Source organism: Lissotriton helveticus, chromosome 11, assembly GCF_964261635.1.
Source record: "Lissotriton helveticus chromosome 11, aLisHel1.1, whole genome shotgun sequence".
NCBI lineage: Eukaryota > Metazoa > Chordata > Amphibia > Caudata > Salamandridae > Lissotriton > Lissotriton helveticus.
The window spans coordinates 539,599,966-539,621,622 of record NC_136072.1 but is presented as its reverse complement, the minus strand read 5'-3'; the positions used below and the strand labels follow the sequence as shown (position 1 = coordinate 539,621,622).

Genomic DNA, 21,657 nt, shown 5'->3' with positions numbered 1-21,657 from the left:
GAAACACAGGTAGGATAGGTGTGAGGGGCAGACAAGGAAGACCCATGAGAAAACAGGCACACAACATACAAGGAAACCCTGTGAGAATAAGGATACACAAAAAGATGAAGGTCAGTGCTTTCGCCAAAGTAGTCCTGTGGTAAAATAACCTCAGTATCTGAGGGATGATATGGAATAAGGTGATGTGATGTTATGTAGGCAGAGATCTACTGTTGACACCAGGCTGAGTGACATGCTGGCCAGCTTCCTGTAAGTATAGTAACTTTAGTATTTTTTTATGATTAGTGTTAGTAGTTCTTTTTGTAAATGTAAAATCTGTTATACGTTTCATTACAAAAGGAAGTTAGTTGTGTGGTATCTTACAATGTCTGTGGGATCTGGGGAAAGGAATGTAGAGTGTGGAAGGTTGAAGGGCCTTGGAAGGTTGGGTGGGGCTCTGGGTTCCACATATGTCAGTGGCAGGCACCAAATGCAAGTGGGTGGATAAGGCTTTTGTACGGTATAACTTATAATAAATCATCCACAACTAATGGAAGAAGTGTCTTTTCTTCAGCGTGCTACCCAGTTTGGTTGCCTGGAGCCCTTGCGGGGTGTGGTTGTGTCCGTTCATCTGCCCTCACTACCCACAGGGCATTGCGTCTTGTTCCAGGCCCCTGTCCTGTGTTCAGTGGCTCTCCAATGCCCTGAGACAGCGTGAATGGGGTTTCAGCGTCTTGTTCCTGCAGCAGGCCTTATCAAAGACAAGTAATACGCAGAGAAAACCGGTGTGTTTGCCAGTTGTCTGGATGTCAGGAGGAAGTTAAGCTTCCCTAATTACTAGTTTCTTAGTGTACTGTATTTTTGGCTTTAACATTGTGGCTTATAGGATGACTTCTCCCTTGTTGCATGCAAGCCTTTATTAGTTTCCGTTGCTCTTTTGTGTTATGAGCAATGGCTTTTAAACAGGGGTCTCCTGGAAACTGCGAAGTTGTTCGTCGGTTTGCTGCAGCTCTGCACTTTTGTGCTTGCTGTCTCAAGTGGCTACTGGTGTTCTGACCATTTTTGACTTGTCATGTTCCTGGTTTACTATTGTGTCCTTATAATGCAGGGGGTCCTAGAGAGAACCATGAAGCTCGGTCCCTGCTAAATTTCCAGGATATCCACATAAGATAGATTTACACAGTCAGTAGCTATCATAAAATCCGACGTGGCAACAGCCCTCTTGGACTCCTACTGGACACCCCTGTTCCAGAGGAAGATTTGCTGGGTTAATTTGTTTTTTTACTTCTTTGTCTTAGTTCATTTGGAACATTTCCGATATCTGTCACTTACCTCATAGCTGTGTTGTTAACATGCATGCATTTTGGGAGATTTGCAGGGTCTTTACTCTACACTCTCTAAACAAGTCAAAACGTACTCCTTTAAATACTGTCTGCCTCAACAGTTTTCATATAATCTGTTGTGACTCATGTGAAAAACAAGAGGCTTCTTTGTCACGGTTTTAGGTCTCGCAGCCCTGCGTTGCAGCGCTTTGCGCTGCTCGCTCTGCGAGGCTTATTGTAATCGAGGAGATTTCAGAAGTGGAGTTAAAGCCCTGCCCATCTCTCTTATTGGCTGGTGTCATCGTTTATGGTAAACGCTGGCCTCCGATTGAAATTGAGGCTTCTTTGTTACCGCCTTGTCTCCTTTTTGGACGACCCATCCGACTGAATCTTTTACTTGCGGCGTTGCACGGTCTCCTTTAACTAGTCGGTAAGCACTTTTTTCTTTATTTGCGCAATGGCGACAGCTTCTGATTAATTGATACAAGCCCAGGCAGAGGGTGGAGGGGTGCATAGTGGTTGTAAGAGAAGCGTGCGCTGCTTGCACCTGCGGTCTGTGTCTGATGTCACGTCTATGCCAGGGCGGTGTGCATGGCACTGTCCCATCCATCACGTACAGCTGATAACCTTATAGTATAATACATTGTGTGAATGACAACAGCATGTATTATTGTGATTGTGTTTCTGTGACGTATCTTCCAGTTACCTGCCTGATGGAGGGTCTGGACTGTGCCCAAAACTGCAAGCATCTACCTAGCATCAAATCTCTTCTCTGTCTTCCGGCCCGGCTTACGATTCTTGTGACATTGGGCATCTGCTTTAATGCCGCTCTTCAGGGACCCCAGTAGTCCCATAAACATCGGGGAAAACACAACTAGCGCCTCCTGAACGGTTCTCCTGCCTTGCTACCACCCACACTCCATAATTACTGTCTCGAAACGCAATCATTTACTCAGTGGATTGTTGTAAGTGTCCAAGCAAGACCTTGTCATGCCTCAGTCCCCAGTAATTACCTCTGCTCATAAGTGAATACTAATTATATAATGTGTTGTAATCTGCAGTAATAGCGCTTCTTGTGTCTTCAAGGCACTCGTTCTGCGTGTGACGGCTTCGATTGGTGATCTGCTTGTGGGCTTTTTTGTTAGTTTTCTTTTTTGTATGTCTGTTTGTTGTGTAACCTGCGCCCACTTGTTTCTGATAAGTGCAATTTGTGTGTGTGTTTGGCGCGTGTCTTCTTCCCTCACATAAATATTACTCTAGCCTCTGCTTTTGTCGGTTTACAGTGAAAGTGAGACTGAGGTCACCGGGTGGTGCTTGTTTTTCCGCCTTTCTTTCCACCTCGCCTCTTGTTGTGACTTTTTATTGATAATAAACATGGCTTATGTAAAGACATGCCATGATGTGTTGTTCTCAACACATTGGGGAAATGTCGTTGTTTATTGCCTTTCGTTTTAATGCCTTTCTGTGATTAATTGTTGCCTCAAACTTGTTTGGCTTCTGCTTCTCCTCCAGCGCATTTGAAAAACCTACATTTGCAGGTGACAGACTGGTGGTAGTTTTCATTAGGACCCGTACCCCCCAGGTTGTTCCCGGCCCCACTTCCTGTCAACCCAACAGATCAATGACATACTATCAAGCATTGTGTCATAGGCTTGCGAGAGCTCTGTGCAGTGTACAATACAATATTCAGGGTGCACGTGAGAAATGGAGCAGATGAGTGAGGCCCATAGACAAGCGGCCTGATGTAAAACACACAGCTCAGCTCGAGCCGTCCTCGCCATCAGCAGTCTGTCTCTTATAGGCTGGCGGGCCCTCGTAGTCTGACAACTTATCTCCCCGTCCGTGAAGTGGCAACAAACTTACACACGTCTGCAACGGACAACACTGTAAAGTAAACATCAATAGCTAGCCAAGGGGACTTAGCCTTCCGCAGCTGCCTTCCACAACTCTTCCTTCAAAATAACATGAGATAAGTACAAGAGACAGCAATGCGCTCTCTCTCTCTCTCTCTCTCTCTCTCTCTCTCTCTATATATATATATATATATATATATATATATATATATATATATATATATATATATATATATATATAAAATCTATATATCTATATATATATCAAAGCTCGAAGGTGTCCACCTTTGAGTAGCACGCGAACAGCAGCTTGGTTTATGTATAGGTGAGGATGGGGATCCACTCGTAGACGCCGCTCCGTACGGGATCTGCCCGACGCGTTTCGAAGCTCCATATGCTTCTCTTCAGGGGCTTTAACGGAAGCGGTGTGCGCAACCGCCGACCCACTTCCCCATTTTATATATAACACACCCACCGATGGGAGGCTCAAATGAGACTGTGCATTCTATATATATATATGGAGTTTTATAAGGCGCAAACTAGACCAGAAGGTATCCGAGCGCTTTACATGTGCACCAGTTGCGTTACAGAGGGACGCATTAATTTTTTGTTAGGCACGGGGAGATTAGGTGCAATAGGTCTCGCATTTGCAAGAGTTTCAGCTATTGGCATTGTAAATGATAATGCCCTTTATTTAGGTGTTTGTAAACCTGATCCTTATGTTTCCAGATGGCTTGTAAAATGCCTCTTGTCCACCCCACTCCCCAGTTGTTTTCTCTCTTAATGCATCTCAATCTTTCTTTTTCCTTCTCAGAAAAGGCGTTTAATTCCTCTCTATGTTTCTTCTTAGTCACAGGGGGGTTGTTTTTAAAGTTGAGGTTTTGCGTCAGAGCAGAAGTGACACCTCCCACTGATTCCATCAAAGCCAAAAGGATTATGGGGTTTCTCCTAGTGACATCATTGCGGTTTGACTATGGACAATCCTAGTGTCAGCTTGTTCTTTTCTAAAGCTTTTTTGGGCTAACCTGAACAAAACCACTAGATGGCAGTAGAGTAGTATACATTGTAGTCGTGTATATGTCCCCACTACAAGCTGCAACCAATGAGGCAGGAAAGTAACTTCTTCATGTTCCTATTCTAATACAGACAGCTCAGATAACTAGACCTCATTACCCGATGTCTCCTTTTGTTTTCATGCAGTGTGTAAGCTGGAATACTGGAATACTTTTTGAACAGTTCTATGGTTCTAGTAAATTACTCCTTACCCCAATAGGCATCTGAGACAATCAAATCCCCCTATCCCTAACTAAACCCAAACGTTTCTGACTACTGTGAGTTCACAAACATCTTGCTCAAATTTCCCCTTCTTTTTTATCCATGTTCTTTCAACTGCCCACGACCACTACTTTCAAAAACAACTTACTCGCCCTTTTAAACCCGTTGCTATCACTCTATTCCTACTCTAAAACCTACTAAACACCCAAGAAATCAAGAGCACAAACCTATCAAAACTAACGCACAAGGGAAAATAATACTTATTACTAATCTGCTAACTATTAAAGTCTAATCTTGGGTTCCAGAGTACCGTGCTATTCGCTCAAAGCACCTCTGCGCCTCCTCAGGGTTAGTAAGCCCTATATGAATACAAATTACAATTACAATATGGCACAGACTCCAAGCATTCCTTATACATTGAACATACTTTCTTCTCGTTGCTCTGTTAGGACAAGTAAGGATCTCTAACCATCCATATATGGTGAGCACAAATTTGAGGCACTCTCAAACCATGAGCACAGATTCCTTTCTGTCTTCATAGCTTGAAGCCATACTTCGAACCACCCTCCAGAAGCAGACTGAGCCTCTTTTTAGTGACATATTTCTGGACTGCCTTCACTACGTCTCCATCTGAGCGGCCCAGAAAATGTACCCAACACTGTAAATAAACTTTACGTAACTGGACTCGAGTAGCGACGAGAGTTCTATAACTGTACTGGATACAGGACTTTACTGGCGCTAGACTACTCTTTAATTCATCGGTGATGTATACAAGGGGAAGATAACCTCTGTGTGTTGCCCATTATGGTGGGTATACCTTTTTGTATGCATCCAAAAATTCCTTTTGATCACACTACTGCCATATTGCATTGCTTGGTTATCTGGAGGTGATCTGAGGAGAGCCACAAACACCCTTGTTTTATTTGTGGAATTTTAACATGTCCCCCCCCCCCCCCCCCCCCTCTCCCTCTCCCCTCTCGCCGCTTCTCGAAATGTCTGCTCTTGAGGTGCTCCACTTTGCCATTCACTAAACTGAAGCGTGGCTGCATGGCCTGGCCCACACTTCCAACATGTCTTTTTTCCATACTTACTCCTTTCTATCTCTCCCAGAATGCGGTTCTTTGGTTGATATTTTTTGTTTGGTAGTTTGCAGAGGAGGGTGGTGGTGCAGGCATGGGGAAGTGGGTGGGGGAGTGGTCCCCCTTATGTTGTTGTTGGATGGGTTCCTGTGGAAATGTCAGGCACACCTAACGCTGTGAGATTCCTCATGTGGAACATCCGTTGTATGGGAACAATAGCCACACGTCATAATATATACGCCCACCTACCGCGAAGGGACGTGCATATAGCATTCCTCCAAGAGACACACCTTAATAAGGAAGAGGTCGGGAGGTTGCAGAAGAGGTGGCGAGGTCAGATTTTCGCAACCACCTTCTCGGCTTTTACCTGGGGGTCTTGATCTGGGTGGATTCTGGGGGTCTCCTTAGCTCTAGACCGTGCATGGCTTGATACGGAGAGGCAGTATGCCCTGCTTTCAGGGTGATTGGCAGGGCGGGAGGTGACCATAGGCAATGTTTATATTCCCAACCAGGACCAAGTCAGCTTTCTAAAGTCTTTCTCCGCTTCCCTGGCCCAATGTTTAACAGGTTCTCTTATATTGGGGGGCAACTTTAATTGTGTGGCGGATGAAATAGTGCACGACCCTGATACCATTAATGACTTTCTTAAAGTATTATGAGTGGTTGTACGGGGCCCCGATTGAGGCCCCGTTCTCGGATATACGACACTTACTGGCTCCTCTGCCGCTCCGTACATTGGAGGTAGATGCACAAGATGACCTAGGAGGCCCGATCACTGTGCAGGAAGTCAGGGCAGCCATAGCGGCACTGGCACCCGGTAAGACGCCTGGGCCTATTGACCTTCCAGCCGAGTTTTACCAGCGGTTCACCGATATACTGACACCACATCTTGTTGCGTTGTATGCAGAGGCATATGAGGGAGGGGGATTTTGCCTGTCTCCACCCAGTCAGCACTAGTGATCCCGCTCCCCAAGTCATCTGACGCGGGAGTGAGGAATTATCGACCACTCTCCATGCTTAACCTAAACTTTAAGATCCTGAGCAAGGTGTTGGCAGGTAGGCTGCTTCCGCACATGAAGTTGCTGATTCACCCAAACAAAAACAGGTTTATCCCCTCTCATAGTACCTCTTATAACCTCTGCAGGCTCTACTCCGTACTCTATCATGCAGATGCACAAGCTCTCCAGCAGGCAGAGGTTTTATCTGTTGATTTGGAGAAGACGTTTGACACGGTGAGCTGGGAGTACCTCTTTGAGGTGATAAATCGCATGGGCTTGGGGGGTGACTGGGTGTGGTGGGTACGGCTTCTCTATGCCTCGCCCACTGCGAGCGTCAAGACGGGACGAACCATATCCAGACTTTGAGATTTCCCAGGGGTCCTGGCAGGGGTTCCCACTTTCCCCACTCCAGTTTGCCCTGGCTGTGGAACCGTTGGTGGAGCTGTTTCGACTGGGTGGGAGTGGGCTGGGACTGACCTTAGGCGGGCGACGCCACCACGTCTCTTTATATGCAGATGCCTTGTTGCTGTACCTTACAGAGGCAGTTGAGGGGGCCGCTGAGGTTCTACGAATCCTCGGCGAGTTTGCTCTCCTTTTGGGCCTTAAGGTCAATAAAACCAAGACCTATTTGTTCCCCCTAGCTGGGCCTATACCCGGACTAGAGGCGCAGTTGGCCGACACCATCTGGGCACAGCGTACCTTTAAATACCTGGGCATACGTATTTTTCATGACCTAGATGATATGAAGGATGGGAATCCTGGGAAGACTTTGCGTTCCCTTCGCTCTTGTGTTCAGTTCTGGAGCACGTATCAACTGCCATTATGGCCCGGATTACACTGTCCAAAATGGTTATGCTACCCCGGCTGCTCTACTTTCTTGTGAATCCCCCGGGTTTGATGCCGAGAAGTTTGGTTTGGACCTCTGCACACACTCCTGCAGCACCTGGTTTGGGGTGACGGACGCCCGAGGGTGTCCTTGCAAATCCTACAGCGCCCTATGTCGGATCGCGGACTTGCTGTGCCGAATTTGAAATGTTATATGTTGTCCGCCCAACTACAATAGTTTGCACGGTGGGTGGAAGGAGTGAACGAGGACGGAATGTGCATGGCAGACCCGGTATCGAGTCGTGGGTTGGTAACGGCGAAGCTCCTACTACCGGCTACATCCATCCCTTACTGCTCTCTTCTACAGCGCACGACCTTCCAGGCGTGGAGACGATGCTGCAGTGGAAGGCAACAACCTGCAAAGTACTCCCCCCATGAATCCTATGGTGGGGCTGCCAGACGGGAACCCCTAATCTATATTCACGGGTGCCCAGCTGGTTGGATACTGGACTGGAGAATGTTCGGGGACTGCTACGTAGACAAGGCACAGATCCCTTTCATGGACCTGGTAGAGGATAGTGCCCCCAAGCCCGGGTCAGTTCCTGCACTACGAAGCGTTGATGCACACGTTTACGCGCTTATGGGGCCCAGGGAGGGAGGAACCTGATACGCAACCTGTCCTCCATGCTATATTTACTCTTGGTACTGTGGGACACCTCGTGAAATTGGTTCATGCCACCCTAGTGGAGGCCTCCACTGGCCCACTAGACAAACTGCGGGGCGTTGGGACAAGATGGGGGGGGGGGGGCTGAGTCCTTACTGAGTCAGAGTGGCGTAAAGTTTTGCGATATTCAGGAGAAGTTAACAGGTACACCTGACTGAAATATATCCAATTTAACTACACGCATATGACTTATATGACACTGCACGGGCTTAACGTGACATATGGAGGGGAGGTGCAACAATGCCCTAGGTGCGCCCAACCCAGATGCTGACTTTGGCCTCATGACTTGGGATTGTCAATGGGTGCGCCCCCACTGGGAGGCGGTGTTGGTCAAGATCAAATATGTGCTTGGTAGGGAGTTGGCCTTAACAAGTCTGACGTGCCTTCTAGGTCTAGTCCCCAGGCCACCTAAGTGCAAAGTTGGGAATCGTTTGATAGATCTTGCGCTGGGCCTTGCTAAGCGCAGGATTGCGATGGAGTGGAAATCCACGAGTGGACCACAGCTTGCAGCCTGGAACACGGATGTCATTGCATAGGCAGGGGCAGAGGGTGGAGTATTGGCATGGGAGGAGGCCGGGGGAGTGAGAATGCTCCCGATTGCTTAACAATGGAAGGAAGCAATAGCTGAATGGGAGAAACCGGCGGGATCTGGCGGTGAAGGGGGAGAGTCAGATCATAAATCACAAATAGATGACGAACTTCAAGTCATCCAGCCAGGGCCATCTGGGACACCAGGAGTTTGACTTATGGGGAGGGAGCGCATGGTTTTGAGATGCCCCCCTGGAATGTCTGGCTAGACGTAGGTGGGATGTTAGTTGTGGGGGGGCCCCTATACCAGACCCGCTCGTGGGTTGGTAATGCTTTCAACCCCATTAGATGTCAGTGATCCGACATATTCACACCACTCCTCTGCACCAGTTAAAAGTTCTTCCTTTTCTTTTTTCCTTTTTTCTTCCTATTCCCTTTTTCTTGGGTTCGTACAATGTTAATGGCATAATGTGATTCAAATTATAAATGCGCATGCATAAAATGGACCGATATTGGACGACTCTCCATATAATTACCACGATATACCTGTATCGGTGGAGCTAGCACCCACATGTAGACAGTAACGGATGATGTAACTTTTTTCTTTTTTTTTTCCTTCTCCTGAGTGTAACTAAAATGTTGATTTATATAAAATGCCAATAAAAATATATTTTAAAAAAAATCTCTCCCAGAATGCAGCTAGGATTCTGTGTTGATGCTCCTGAACAAAACACGTGCAGAGTTTTTCTCCACACAGTGTCGAGGTGCTACGAAAGGCGCCAAAATCTGGCTTGGACAGGACTCACGAACGACGTTCTGATCTTACTGCTGGCGGGGGCTCGTGCCGGGGTCAGTTCATCCCCAAAACTCCCCACCTCAGAGTCGTGCTGGCTGCAGGTGGATGCGCGGGGATTAAGGTGCAGCACCTGTATGGAAAGTAATGGCGGCTCGGCCTCCCCCGCTTTGCATGTCTGGACCCACGCGCCTGGGTCAGGATTCACCTCATGCAAATGTGTCAGCAAAGCAGCTGCAACAGGGAAAACAGCACCTGTGAGAGGATGGGGCACGGCTCGTCTGGGGAGTCAAATCTGTGCAGTGATTTCCCGCGACTCCCAAACAGTGCACACATATGCAACAGCTTCCAAGATGCACTAGCAAAATGCGCGCCTTAATTATGAGTCACCTTGTTCCTTATATATACACACAGCGACCCACTCTAGTGTGTGTACAGTATGTCCCTCCCAGGTGTGCGTAATGTAGTTGTCCACCCTTGGGTGCGCCTGTTGTAGTCCGCTTTGTCTGTGCCTCACGAAGATTTCCTTTTTTAGGCTGTGCATAGAGGCAGCTTTCATTGTTCACAGGCATCATGTAATAAAAGAAAATCTTAAACAATACATACATGTGTATGCCTTGTTTTTCTCTGTTCTTCTATTGGTCTGTAGCCTTACCATTCATGTTTTGAGTCTTCACACAACAGCATAAAGCATGGCACAGGCGACAGGTCCGCACTGTGAATCTGAAGACTGGTTTAAACTCCGGGGAGGAAATGCTGCAACTCAAAGCCGATAGCATCCTCTTTTGCGCAAATAAGAATCATGTTTTTGTGATGTGCTTTAAAACTAAAAAAAAAAATTGTACCTCTTCCGAGTAGCCCTGGCTGCTAGAGAGCACCTGAACAGCACTGTTCTGTCAGAATTATATGCAAGGGTAAATTTGTTTGATATACTTCTTTTATTGCAAGCGTACGGCCACCGTGTTTAGCTTGTGGTATATTTTCTTTTTTTTCATCTTTTTATTTTTATGGACTATCATGGCAGTAAAAAAATATATATATATTTAAAAAATAAACATAGCACCAGCTTCCCAAGGTCAGATGTCTTTTGTTTGTCAAGACTTGCATTTTTATGTAATCAATGGAGTTCTATTGGATCTGGCAAAAGTGCAGTCTAGACTGGAATATTTTCTACTTATAACTTCATTGTGACTTGTACTTGCGATGTACTTGGTGTTTTCCATAACATATTTGGTTAGGCCCAAAGGTTACTCTCTTGGCCTTGTGATTTTCACACCTGGGGCAGGGCCGGCCTAAGGCATGTGCAAGCTGTGCACCTGCACAGGGCCGCCAAACCCCAGGGGCCGCCACGCCAATATATATCCTTAGATACATATTTGCGTGGCGGCCCCTGGCTGGGATTTGGCGGCCTCGGGCCCCCTACCTACACTCCCTGCTCAGGGCCTCTGTGAGCCTAGAGCCGGCCCTGCCTGGGGTGACCATATGTAAATACTGCCTGCACTTTTGAGAACTTACATCTTTGAGGTAAATTATGTTTTTTGCATATGACTAAGCATTCCAGTGACTGGCTGTGCGCACAAGGATTTCTGTCGCCGCTCTAATTTAGATTTCTTTGTTACTCGATTGTTACCAGTGAGGAGTAAATGTAAATGTAAATGTATTTCGATTTATATAGCGCACGATTCACCCAGGGGTCTCAAGGCGCTTGCTTAGGGTACACACCTAGCAGTGATGTCTTACTTTTTTAGGGAGTTCCGTACAAGGAACTGTCAAAGGATTGGCCAGATTTCTTAAAAGGTGGCGAGCTGAGAAGTCGCCAGAAGGGAGCTCCCTTCCATAGATGTAAAAAGCATTGACAAAACCAATATGTCTCCTCTTTGGAAACTGTTGTCTTTGGCAATTGCTCTAGGTGGTGCTTTACAGCGTAGGAATACAGTGCAGCATTGTAAAAAAAAACGCCGCTACGACTGTTGGTTCAGTCCACTGATCAAGCACATGCATCAGAATGCATGCTCGTGCCAACAAAATTATGTTGCCCCGATTTGCCTTAATTTTTTATTGACCAATCGAAAATGGCAGACGGCACTTGGAACTATAAATGTTATGTTATGTTAAAACAATTTCTAAAAACCACGTTCACTGATTGGTATCATGGAGGTGAAATACAGGTAATAAAATACAAAGATTATTTTTAGAACTAAAGCATCAATTAAAAAAAAAAAGTCACTCGTGTTTGGGGCGATGGGGGATAATGGAGGAGCAGGTGGTAGTGGTAGTGGAAAAGCAGCACACGAAGGGCACGTGGCAAAACACAAGAGGGTGAGAATACCACAGAAACACGTGGGTAAGAAAGAGAAACACAAGTTGCGGGTTAGGGGTTAGGAAGCACACAGGCAAAAGCAGCGAGGGGTAGATAAACAGATGAACAAGCAACACGGAGGTGGATATGAGAGACCAGCACATGAGGGAGACAGCAGGAAAACACATGCACTCTCGTGGAGTATGTAAACAAAAACAAACCAGCATTGGCATAGCCAATAGGTCCCGCCTTTGAGACCTTATAAGTATTTAGTTATGCAGCAGGTCCCAAATTGAATTAGTAGGGGCGAGGTGAGGGTACTACAAAATTATTTTTAAAAAACTACAAAAACTGAACAAGGTTCACATAAATGTATGAAAATATCTGGGGGGAAAAAGAAACTATATTTGTTATTTGTGTTTAATCGCACAGTAATCAAGCCAAGCTTTAAGGAGCAAACACTTAAAAATATATAGCATAAGTAAGTGTATAATGATACAAAAATAATATTATAAGAAAGAAAACAGTGCTTAAGACATTTAACATATTTTTTTTGTTTATTGCCTAAGCTGAATACAAGGCTAGCAAAGTTACCATGACATACTACAAGTAAATATTTATACAAAACAACAATGGATGCAGTAAATACTTAGACCACATTTTATTTAGACAATGCAGGTGAAACACCCATTCTTGGCCTCTGTGGAAAAAATGCTCAAATTATATAAAACCTATTGACGGTACCATTGTCAAGTGTAACAGAAAGAAAGCATTGTAACTAACTTGCTTACGAATAAGAAGCCAAAGAGCATTTAAGTATCACAACCTTAGAAAGGATGCCACTGGGAATGTTACAGTAGATGCGTATAAGGAAGCATTGAAACGTTTAGACCAGCACTTCACAAACTAAATACATTTGGTAGTCCCCAAACGAGAAAATTAAAATATCGAACAGTACATAAATGTTTTAAAACTACTGGCAGTGGCAAGTGACTTAGGAGCCAAGATGGAACAAATAGTGAGTGACCAGTTAATAGTGCTGTGCAAAAGCAGTAAGTTACAAGAGCAATTATTTCTAAGTAGGAATCCTGTGCTCATGGAGTCCATCAGCACTGTAAAAATGCACAAACAATATATGAAATTAAATAATTTGATTTTTTTTAAAGTGGTATCGCAAGTAAAAATAGTTTACGGTGCACCTGGAAATATGTAAAAAGAAAATTCCAAAGAAAGGAAAACTTTGCGCAACAAACAAAAGTTTTCTGATAGACAAAAAAAGTGCTTTTATTGATGTGGTAGTGACAGACATCTACAGTTTAGTAACAACTGCTCAACAACAGACAAAAGATGTGATAAATGCAATGGAATGGCTCCCTTTGCATATATGTGTAGATCAAATAATGAATAGTACAAAAAGTAAACTACACGGAAGAAAATGAAGAAGAGGTTATATCAAATGATAATCATCACATAGTTTTAGGCAATGGTGAGAGTCAATAAAGGACATCAAGATGGTACAGAAATCAATAAACCAAGCTGTGAGGTAAAAATTGATAAGAAACATGTGACATTACAAGTGGATTCAGCCTCACTATATACAATTTTACCAAAAGATAGATGAGAAATGTTGTGTCCTGACATGGAATTAAAATAAAGTGACACCAAATTGGAGGGATACAATGATGGAAGTTTATTAGAAAGGCAAACTCGACTTTAAGGACAGATGTGTGTCAAAAGTATATGTTGCAAAACGAGGACTGGCTATATTAGGGTGGAAACACAATTATGAACTGGACAAAACTCTAAAGCTGGGAAATGGTGAAAAAACACATTTGTTTGTTAATAAAGAGACACAAAAGCCTATTTGCAAAAATAAGCTGGAAATTAAAAGGCTATGAACACAAAATAAGAATAAAAACAAGGTGTGAACCTAAATGCCATCGTATGACACCGATATCAATACAGCAAGACGTAAAAATGTGCTTAAAGAATTGAAAAAAGAAGATGGTATTGCACAGTTAGAAAAAAACGAATGGCTTTCTTCAGTGGTCATATTAAAAAGAAGAGATGGGAAAATGTTTTTTTCACTGATTTAAGCATAGTGAACAAAAATATAATTTTAGACCGCTACCCACTACGAAACCAACATAAACTAAATGTTAACCACATTAGACAAAGCAAACATACATAGTAAACTAAACTTAAAATCAGCGTATTGTCAAATACAACTTCATCCTGATAATAAACTCCTCATTACATTTAGAACAACCGAAGGTACATTCCAGTTTAAAAGACTTCTATTTGGTCCGGAAGTGTGGACATTGATTTTTCAAAGACATATGCATAGGCTGTTTGGAGAAGAAAAAAGTGTTCAGTATTTTCAGGATAATACACTAGTCTATGGAAAAAAAAACCCAAAAAGGAACACAATGAAGTTTGGGATTAATGGAACACTACTCAAAGCTTATATTTCATTACGGTACTAAGTCAGTCTCAGAAAGGGACAAGTATTGGAATAGGATCAAAAAAAGAGGGACACTTTTAATGATGTGAAGAATCAGGTATTACAAGGAAACCCACAATTTTAAAACCATTCCATTGAAATAAAACAACCTTAATGAAAGTGGATGCCACCAACTATGGATTAGGAGCAGTCCTATCTCAAAAAGGCAATACATATGAAGAGGAGGTAAAAGCTTTCGCTTCCAGAATATTGTCACCAGCAGAAATAAATTATGCTGTCACATTGTTCTACATTCTGTCCATCAACTGTGTTTTTTGTGATAGAAAAAGAGACATTAGAATGAGTGTGGGGAACAGCACGTTTCAACACCTACCTGTTGAGAAAAATGTTCCAACCTCATACTGACCACAAGACCCTAGTTAAAGTGCTGGAAACAGGTGGGACAGATAAAGTATTCACAAGATGGACAAGATCCACAGCTAATATGCAAGAATTTAATTTTCACACTCACTACTTACCAGGGTGAAAACAAAATTAGCAGATTGCTTCTCACGATTACTAGATTCAATAGAAAAAGAGGAGAAGGAAAATGACCAGAACTGTGTGATGGTGGGCATGTGTCTAGAAGAGATTCAGGGCCAGATGTAGGTAGCCAAATACCGGTCGGTAACGGCCGATTTCGGCCGTTACCGACCGGTATTTGGCTTTTGAGATGTAGGTGGGTCGGAATTTACAGAATATGTATATTTACCGATTTGGTAAATTTACCACTTCGGTATTTTACCGAATCGGTAAACATACCGATTCTGTAAATCCATATGTAGATGACACTCCTGAGAGTGCCACAGGCCCTTAGTCGGTATTTTACCACCCAATCCTATTGGGTGGTAAAATACCGAATTCAGGTGTGCATGCACATCTGTGCATGCACACCTGTGCCATGTGACACACAGATATGCCCTTAGGGCATGTATGTGTGCCACATGGCACACAAGCCTGTAGTTGGGGTGCTAGAGGGTGTCAAAGTGACACCCCCTGCACCCTTGCAGGATTCGGTATTTACCGATTCTGTAAATACCGAATCTGTATTTCCCATTGATTCCTATGGGCTTCAAGGCCCATAGGAATCAATGTGAAATACAGATTCGGTATTTACAGAATCGGTAAATACCGACTCTTACAGAATCGGTAATTTTTTACCTACATCTGCCTCCTTCAAATTTACCGACTCTTAAATACCCATTCGGTATGGGTCGGTATTTAAGAGTCGGTAAATCGAAATTACCTACATCTGGCCCTCAAAGCGGAAATGGGGCACCAACCAGAAGTGAATGGGAAACAGAAGTGGAGGAAGACCTGTTGATGAAAGAATTTAATGAAAGAATAATACAGGGATGGGCCACCGAAAGAAATGCAGAAATAGCTTCCCAACCATATTGGAACAGACAGGATGAATTATTTGTTCAAGAAGGTTTCATTTTGAGAGGAAGTAAATTGATTCCCCCAAGGGTTATGGAGAGTAAATCAATAGATTTGCCACATCAAAGCCACCTGGGGAAACCCCTAAAAAAAAAAAAGGGTTAAAAGGAAGTTGTTGGTGGCCCGGAATGGGCAATGGATAAAGAAGTAGAAAAATGGATTGATAAGTGTTCGGCATACATTGAAAGTGAGAAGCACCTATACACATGTAAAGCACAATGCACAGCATTTGAGGTCACAAAAGAAGTGTGGAAAAAATACGTTTGGATGTAACAGTCCCAATGGACGCCCTGCCCTCATTTCAAAGATACATAACAGATGTGGTGGATTACAAGAGCAAGTGCGTAGAAATAAAGTTTAAGAAGGAAATCTCAATGATGTGCTATTGAATCATGGAGGAAGAGTTCTATAGGGAAGGGTTACCTGAGACATGAATACTGTTTACATCATATGAAATAAAAAATTATCTAGAAAAATAAAACATGTTAATTCAACCCCATACTACACACAAAGCAATGTATTAGTTGAAAGAAAGAATTGACCAATGAAGGTAGCTATACAGCTGGCTATATCAGGTAATATTAACTTAAAAAATGGTCTTGGAAACATTACAAGGTGAAGGGACAGTATCTAAAGAGAACTCTAATGTGACACTGCTTGAATTAATATAGAGGGTGTAGGCCATATTTAAATTTGACACCTGGTTTGACGCCCTGGTGGATAAGCAAAGAGGAAAGAGACAGAAATTGAAAGCAAATAATACGAACAAGAAAAGATAACAACTACAATGAGCGAACAGAACGAAGCTTGCACATTTCAATAAGAGCAATATGACCAGTGTGAAATTTCATGGCATACAGGAACAAGGTTTTAATAAGTACTGATCCCCATTGGAAGTCATGAGACAATATGGAGCATGGCTGATGTTCGAGGGCGCAAACAAATAGAATGTATCCAATGTGGTTTTGTTTAAAAGATGAAAATTGCGCAAACAATTGTGATTGCATAAAACCAAACAATACCACACTCAGAAAAAGATTACATTGCTCATGGTGTCATTTACAGGCAAAGATACTATGAAGACAACCGACTAGTCATCATGTCAGAAGAACAAGATGAGGTGCAAGAGAGAAGACCACAAAGACTAAAACGTATATGTGGACCACCCACCAGATGAAAGGATTTTTAGTGGCAATGACTTTTCTGTATTTTTTTTAATGAATTTTTCTTATCTTTATTGCTTGATAAGAATTTACTTCTGGACAATTTCAGCAATATCACTTTCTAGACAGCAGTTTTGATTCAAATGCCCATTCACAAAAATTCTGCCTGATAAGGCCTCCAATTTATCCTTCAAGGCTTTCACTGCAGAGCAAACCAAAGAAATGTGCTCCCCCAGATCCGCATGAAGGGTATTAATGAATCATAAAAGAGCGTGCTCACACCCAGAAAACTAGCTACCTAACAAACTGTTCTTGCCACTTTTAGAAATCGACCAGTTCATGGTAAAAAAAAAGTCCTCTCTGCTCATCTTTTTTCCAGCCATGGTACTCAAGCTTAATACCCAAAAAGGAAACATAATCACTACACTTCCTCAGGTCCAAAGCTAAGGCCTCCGTGTACCTTTCAGTCTATCACTGCACACACGTGGATCCAGGATTGCCACAATGGGTCCGCAGGCGAGGCCCGACTCTCAGATGGACATTTATAGTAGTAGTTGACCTCACCTCTGCATCGTCCTGGTAGAATGCAGATGCAGTTACATTGTGGAACACATTGCTGCTGTCTTTTAACTTCAACACCTTCCTGGCTGAACTTAATCGCAGAGTTTCTTCCCAGACTCCCACTTTCCACAACCATCCCCATCCTCTTCACACATGGGGTTGCTGCCAGAGATCACATTAGCTCAGCCAGTCAGTGCTCTAATTCAGGTGCTTCATTTGTGAGATAATAAGTGACGGGCCCAAAGTATCGTTCAGAAGCCCTTGCCTGCCGCTATCGACGGCCTGGGTTGAGTTCCAAATACCAAGGCTGCGTAGTGTGTAGTCTACCACCACCAGACACCACTCTAGTTTTCTGTCTCACTCATGCAGTTTCCTTTTCATCCATGCTGTATCTCTTTGTCATTGTTTTTCCTGTTTTTCCCTTCCTCCCTTGTATGTTGATCTCTCTCGTGCTCTGGATGAAAGTTCAATAGGAAAAATAAGTGCCTGTCTCCAAAAATGAGTGCCTGTGGGCCCCACCTGCAACCGCCGGCTCAAATTAGGCACTGTCTAATGCACATCCCCAGTTGTAGATTCCTTCAGTAATCTGATGTACTGTAAACTAATTCAAGCAGTCCCCTTTTACAGTATATTGTAAAGCAAGATGAATAATCACATGCGTCTGGATACCGTCACTGGTGATTAGCAGCGCTATTCAGATTGCATGATTGATGCTATCAATGGATCATTTTTAAAGTGTAATTCATTCTGTGTCTGGACTGGAGGCGAGGATTATGCTTTACCTTCTTCCTTTATTTACTCCAAAAGCCGTATAAAGCATACAAACTACCTTTCCCATGAAAACTACGGAAAAACTACAAGTGAAAAACAACCAATCACGGCCCAGCATTGTCCAAATGAGTCCTTTGTCGGCCTCTATACTCTACATTCCTTCTTCTTTGCTGCTTCAGCAGCTGCAGTTAATTGCTCCCCCTTTACACATGTAAATGTAAATGTAAATTGATACTTGTATAGCGCACTACTCACCCGCAAGGGTCTCAAGGCGCTTGTACGAATACCGCTGTGGAACCCATCCTGGCTTTCCCTGTGAGGTGTCCACTCCAGGGCACCCCCAAGGTGGAGGCCAGGCATCCTTAGCGTTGTGGGGGCCGTTGTGGAGATTAAGCAAGCTATTGCTCAGAGTTGCAGAGTGGGGCTCCAATATTGGAATAGGCACCGAGGCGAGAATTATCAGGTCCGTGGAATTTTGAGCCCAAGACCCGCCGAGGCGGGGAATTGAACATTGGTCCCGGGCTAGACCTCTGCATCAGGGTCTGCTGCTCTAACCATTGAGCCACACTTCTGCAGGTAAGTGTTCTCAAGCGCTTTGCGCTCCAAGATCTCCTTAGCCTGAGACCACAAAACCACTTGCTATCCTGCCCGTCGGCCCCAGAGTCTTACGCACAATGTGGGCCTGTATTGATTATATCCAGCCATAAAGGCTCTGATTTTGGAAATGCCCTGAAGAGAGGCCGGTAAAAAATAACGTATTCTGAGGGTAACTAGTGTCCTCTTCTGGCCTTAGAAACGGGTCCAGCTGGACCCCATCAACAACTATATGAGAATGTGACTGCTGTCCTCCACAGGCCTCAAAACTGGCCCCACTGAGCGCACTTATACATACTGGCAACCCCAGTTAAAGATTACTCTCACCATGCAAAGCTCTATGGAGTCCCCAGATGAAGATGAATACATGTCCTGTCTCCCCTTGACTACCGTGTTTTATGAGGTGATTCATGCCTCAATTTTCAAGGAGGTTTCACATGTGTCACCCCTGTGGAATGTTAACGGATGCCCTTAGAGAAGAATGCTAGGCAACTCCTGTTTGACAGGAAATCCCTTCTGGGGAGTTCCTCTGACTAATCTTAGAGGGCTTCCCCCCACCACCCGCTAAGATCTTTGGTAAAAAGAAGCACATGGAGGACGTCGACCTTGACTCATTCAGGAAGCGAAAAAAAGCTTTCCCGGCTACACCCTCAGGGCTTCAGACGTCCCTGACTCTTCCCGACCCCCCTGCTGGAGGGGCAGCAACCCCAGATACTCTCCAACAAGACACCCAAGATGATATTTTATTGGGAAACTCGGATGAAGAATGAGGGCACAACAGACCATGGCATCCCTCATCTGAAATCCTGACTACTGACTCTGGAGACTCGGAGCTCTTAACTGAGGATTCCATCTAGGTTTCGATATGCTGAGCCCAAGACCTCCTATATCCTCATTCCATCTGAGGCGCTTCCCGGTGAGAGAGTGGCCACTTATGTGGCGAACAGATTCCTCACGCCACCGGAGAAAGACATTACGAATCATTTAAGAGCAAAATGCCTTAGTCTGTCTCTGGGTGGCAGAGTGGCTCAGACCTAGGAGGTAGTTGCTTAGATGACCACTTGTTTGGCAAAGTATGTCCTCGACCCCCAGAAAGGCAGTCACTTCTGCTATTCAGCCCCTACTAGAGGTCAAGAAGCAAAGAGGGTCCAATGCCAGAACTTTTCAAGGTTCTGGAGATTCTTCCTCTCCAGAGGACAACACCCCGCTGGATCACATGGTAAAAGTTCACCCTTTTTCCCCAATTAAAAGTGGGGTGCAGGTTGGCTGGCTTTGTTGGCAACTGGCAGGCACTGACAACAGACGCCTGGGTACTTCAAATGGTTTGAGACTTCCACATCTAGTTCTACTGCATCCCAAACAGCTTCGCCAGCCAGATCAGCTGGTGTTCTAAGAACATGATTCTACTCTTATAGAAAAAGAAATATCTGCCTTGTTGGGAAAAGGAGTGGTACGTTCCACCGTGGTACACCCCAGGAGGGGTTTTCAGCAACATGTTTCTGGTGGAAAAACAGGACGTGGGTCATCGGCCGGTGATCAACCTGCAGGAATCAACGAGTGTCTGGTGTTTTGCCACTTCAACATGGAGGAAATCCATTTTCTGAGGGATCTGCTATGGCTGGGCAATTAGATAGCAAGGTTGGATCTGAAGGACGCTATCTATCAGTCCCCATCTTCCCTTCACATTGAAGATTCCTGCAGTTCCTATGGAACTCTCACAATCAGATTCACTCAACCGTTCAGTTTCCATGCTCAAGGGATCATTGTCTACTTAGATGACATTCATCTGATCCATCAGAATAGCTCATCCCTAGTAGAGCACCTGCAACAAACAATATCCTTGTTTCAGAACCTAAGGTTCATGTTAAACAAGAAGAAATCAGCCTTAGTCCCTTCTCAGAGGGTATCATTCCTGGTCTTCACCATAGATTCGGTGTCAGAAACCCTCGGTTTCCCAACCAGGAAGATGCCGAAGATCAACGGCTTGGGAAAAGTCTGTGAAGGCCTCCACGTTGTAGTATCACATTTCTCAGCTGATGGGCCTTCTGTCAACCTCCATACAAGCCATCATCACCTCCACACTTCAAGGTTGTTCACCGCCTGCAGGCCTACCATCTCAGATGGGGTTATACCTACTTCCAGAAGGTGCCGCAATTGACCGAAGCCAAAGAGGAAATAGAGTGGTGGGTTGCATATATGGAGGGTAGGAATGGGAGAGCAATCTTCGACTTCAATGCAGATCTCCGCATTTATTCGGACACCAGCAAGACAAGATGGTAAAACCGCTGCGGTGAGTCGTCTACTGGTGGCAAATGGTCAATTCAAACACAGCAAATACATATAAATTGCCTGGAACTTCTCGCATCCTCCTTTACAGTGCAGACCTGGACCAGAGACTGGATTCAGGGCCAGCTCCTTCTGAAAATGGACAGTGTGGTGGTAGTGCTTTACATCAATCACCTCGGCGGCACAAAATCCGAAGTCCTATCCTACATAGCCTATAACTTTTCCTAGACAGTCAAGTCTCTTTGATGGCAGAGTACCGGGTGCTTCCAACAAAGCAGGGTATCGGCTATTAAAAAAAAACTACGAGCTGTTGGAATTTCAAGGTTGAGATCTTCAAATGGATCTCGGCACCATGGGGCCTCTTTATGGTCGATCTGTTTGCCTTGAGAATACAACATCCACTGCTGCTTCCGTTGGAGGCCGGACCCTAATGCAATGGTGCTGGATGCATTCCTCAAAGAGTGGAACACGGAACTGGAATATACGTTCCCACCATATGCAATGATAATGAGAATGGTGGCGGCAGCAGTCAAATATAGTTGTGGTGACCCCAAATTGGAGCTCTAAAGTGTGGTATCTGAAAGAAACAGGTTAGTATTAGATTCCTTACCTTAGAATATTCCCAGGCGTCAGACTGGAAACTTTTGCGTAGCAGTACCCGTGC

At 44.4% G+C, this 21,657-nt stretch overlaps 1 protein-coding gene across 1 annotated transcript in view; it reads left to right on the top strand.

Annotated features, from left to right (window-relative positions):
• The window catches only part of LOC144791528 (inositol polyphosphate-5-phosphatase A-like), a 358,038-nt gene that overhangs the window by 61,787 nt on the left and 274,594 nt on the right, over positions 1-21,657 (top strand). The window lies entirely within an intron of this gene.